We start from the raw sequence: 3,869 nt of genomic DNA on the forward strand, positions 1-3,869 counted from the left end.
CGCTCTGTGAGTGATCCAGGCGGTTTGTTTGGTTTTCCTTTGAGTGCTCATTGGCTCTTCTTTTCCTGTCGTCTTTTGGCCGTTGTAATGACCATGGTTTTAGTTTTACGGAAAGTCCATCGAAAACGCTCTAAAAACCAAATTATCTTGGATTACCCCCCACCGACGCAATACCATTAGTCGCGGTTTGTAACTGTGGAGAAAACACGAAACCCTCTGTTATCTCCAAGGAGGAGAAACATCTCTTATCCGTTCTTGTTTCTAATAGTTTTACTTCTGCTTTCGTGCAGAGAACAACAAATACCAAGACCCAGGCCACCAGTGTTGAACCTCTTTCAATTCCTTTCCCAACCTCCCACAGAATTCAAATCCACCGCAACGTTACTCCAAGTAAAAGGTATTTCTGAGCAACTTCTCCATAACAACTGAAACAAAGGGGGGTAATGTTCAGATCATATGAAACATACGGAAATAGGCTCTATATGTTAGACCTAACCTCCATCTTTAGAGGGTCTCAAGGGGTTTAAACGTCAGCCGTCAAAGGCCTAAAATTGAACCGTCAAAAAGGATAAATATACACCGTAAACTGTCAAAAAAGCAGTACAATATCAACTGTCATTAAAAGGTCTTCCGGATCTCGCTACTATTTCCCATTTTCACTGCTACCGCGCGAGATCTTAAAGTCTCAAAGGTTTAAAGGATCTCTACACTGGTAAACATTCTCCATGCAGGTTTTTATATACACTTATCTTATTGTCATGTGCATTGATTTTCGCCTTAACTGATAGTTTGAAAATATTTTAATATTTGTTTTCAATAGTTTATCTTTAGAAATGGCTAACTTCTCTGATAACTTTTTGATTCTGGCCAAAGGTCACACCACGGCCGGAGCGTTATTCCCACCTTTCTCCCCTGAACTCACTACTGACAAGTTTACAACATGTCGAGCGTGTTAAAAACCTAAAAATCTTGGTGAGCTTCTATCGTGGAGTAGAAGAGAAAGCTTTCGAGTGATTCAAGACAAGAATTTCTGTTGGGGAGAAGCATCATGGAAGTTAGAAAAATACTTTCACTGCGCTTGCAAATCTAACTTTCCTTTCATCCGCGTTGAGGTATGGTTTGAAACTAATTATCAAAGGTCTTGACAGTACGCCTTACTCGACTCTGTCATGAGAAGACTAAAAGACCTCAAAATAGCTAATAACTTAAACAAATGATGAAAAAGTTGATAGCAAATTAAACTCCATGAAGTAATATCTTCCTGTTTACCGTCAGGCTTAAAACTCAACCGTCAGCATCAAATATCCTAAATTTTATCCTTCAGTCTTCAAAATGGAAAAAACAAACAAACAAACAAACAAACAAAGCACAGAACCATCAGCCGTCATGTTTATATTGCCGCCATTTAAAAGCAGCTTCTCATCAAAATGATTTATTTAAGTAGTACCAAAGATTCAAATGATGGCTGATACCTAAGCGTTTACCGGGATCTATTAGGAGGAAGGGGGGGGGGGGGGTTGTGGCATTTAACTAAAAGTCTGCTGCTAGGGAAATCTTGAAACCCACTTGACTTCGGTTCCTCGATCGACCCCAGTGGGCATCAAAGTTTGTAAACTTTGCTCGATCCATGCTTCCTTGATATTTTTATGAAACATGACCGTATTTGGCACCGGTATATGAAAAATAAACAAAGCGTGTGAAGAGGAAATCATCTAGTCCGAATCAATTTAGATTTTTGCTAAAAAACGTTATCATCGACAATCTGGAACATGCGTTTGATGAAAAGTGAAATATTAAAGTAAATGTCTACAAATGCACTTTTTCTTGTACTGCCCACCACTTGTTTATCAGAAAAGTACTTCCATGCTCAAGATCATAGATAAATATCAATCTCTGTCCTCTCCACGAAAATTTGTCCTCGAAAGTCAATTTCCTCTGGGGAGATACGGACTTTTGGAATCCCGCGGGCGTCTACTCGTTTGTAGAATAGCAAGTATGAACTATGAACTAGATTGAGATTCGTACCTTAAAAAAGAAAAAAAAAAAACCCATCTGCGACCCACGACCTATGATTACTCTTGCTGGCACTTGTTACCTTTTCAATTAAAATTTTAACCAACCACGAGACTGTTTAGTCTCTCGTCTCTAGCGCATATCATAAACTAAATGGGTGGATAGTATGAATCCTCTGTCGGCTTCTTTAAGAGAAATGGTTCACTAGGTTATCTTCAAAGGTCAAAGTGACATACGATTCTACAAAATGAAGCAACATTAAAAGAGTTGATGTTACAGCGAATGCATATTCTTTATTTTCAGCGACGTTAATTAGTGTTACAGCGACTGCACATTCTTTTTTTCCCATAGTTTCGCCTTTGTTAAGACCACAAACTCAGCTACAAAAATACAATTTTTCTTTTCAAGGCCTTATCAGTAGCTCTAACTTTGAATCACGACCTACCGACGTGTGATTTGTTTAAGAACAGCTGCAAGAAAACTGAAGCAAAAGCATCAGTTCTCCTTGTAGTTTCTTTTTTCTCATCTTTTGTTCAACACAAAGTAATCGATATTGAACCTCAATAGTCCTTTGGGCGAATCTTCATCGCGGAGACTCAGGATTGGTTTTCCAGTGATACCAGATAAACTCCCTGCCAGTCGGATTTGCCTTTGATGTACAAGCTATTGATGTTTGAGTCATGGCATTTCTCGTACCACCAGGCACCTTTACCATGGATGTCACAGTTATCGCTTGAGTGCGCGTCATCATCCCGATCTTTGTGGAAAATACTAAGCCATCATGAACACTGAAAGAATCACCAGCCGTGTCTGAGAACCAAGTTTTAAAAATTCATCATACAAGCAGCCATGCATTATTTTTCTCATTATATAAACACTTTAGGCCCTTACTGACAGAAGAATTCAAGAAATCGAGAAACAACCTTAGATTGAAAACGATGAACGCTTTTGCTATTCATAAGAACCGCCCAGTAAGTAGTCCAGGTGTAAATAACAAAATACTAGGCAAATTTAAATAATAAAAACTCAATTTTACCTGAATAGCTCCCCAAACTCAGTTGGTATTTCGCATTCTCACTCGCCACAGAAAATGAAAATGAACTGTACTCTGCAAACGCTGCTTTACCAAGTCTTCCAAGTCAACACAAACCGCTGTTTGCAGTCAGATAATGAATCTTGTCCAGTAGGAGCCAAAACTCGCCTTTCACATTGCCGAAGCCTCTCTTGTAGTCATCCCAAGTGCGGAAGAAATTAATCTACAGCGGCGTTAAATCTCTTCTGAAACACCGTCCATCCTCCGCCGGCCGTTTTATAATCACAGAAGACTTCAATTTCTCCCAAACCATCGGGATCGATTTTGTTCACACCAATGATCTTGTCGCCAAACTTGAACGCTTCAGCGCAGTCCTTGTAAACTACAGAATCAAAAATAATATGAATAAGTTCATAAGAGGGGTCACCTTCTTAAAGAAAACACCAAATCAATTATTTCATCTCTAGAGGAAAAAATCCGCAGATTTTTTTTTTGCAATTTAAGGTCTAATTTCCCAGAAGCCTTTTCTGGCTTACCCCGCATCCGTTTGGTTGCCTTTAATGTTGTATATGTAAGCAGTGTGAAATGTCGGCTTAGGCGTGTTTACAATTTTCTCGGAGTTCAGACAGGTGTTGAAGTAATAACTGATACTTCACAGTGGAGATTGAGGTATCGAAGCCTGCATGGCAATGCTTCTCTGCGAAGCGTTTGAGAATACTGTAGAACTTTTTGGGAGAAAAAAAAAACAATAAATTGTCGACTCCCAGTACTTCCACGAGGATTGGATCAATTTGCTTTCGAAAAAATGATTTTCATTAAATGA

The 3,869-nt window shown here is 39.1% G+C and overlaps 1 long non-coding RNA gene across 2 annotated transcripts; it reads right to left on the bottom strand.

Annotated features, from left to right (window-relative positions):
- Window positions 1-2,286: 2,286 nt before the first annotated feature.
- LOC148733775 (uncharacterized) lies at window positions 2,287-3,869 on the bottom strand. 2 transcript variants are annotated; one of them, XR_016000639.1, is made up of 2 exons: window positions 3,050-3,869; window positions 2,287-2,801 (listed from the first exon to the last, which is right to left on the bottom strand). It is a non-coding gene; the product is annotated as an uncharacterized LOC148733775 (long non-coding RNA). The 2 variants fall into 2 exon arrangements; XR_016000638.1 differs by having other exon boundaries at window positions 2,287-2,823.

Source organism: Stylophora pistillata, chromosome 4 (genome assembly GCF_964205215.1).
Source record: "Stylophora pistillata chromosome 4, jaStyPist1.2, whole genome shotgun sequence".
Taxonomy (NCBI): Eukaryota; Metazoa; Cnidaria; class Anthozoa; order Scleractinia; family Pocilloporidae; genus Stylophora; species Stylophora pistillata.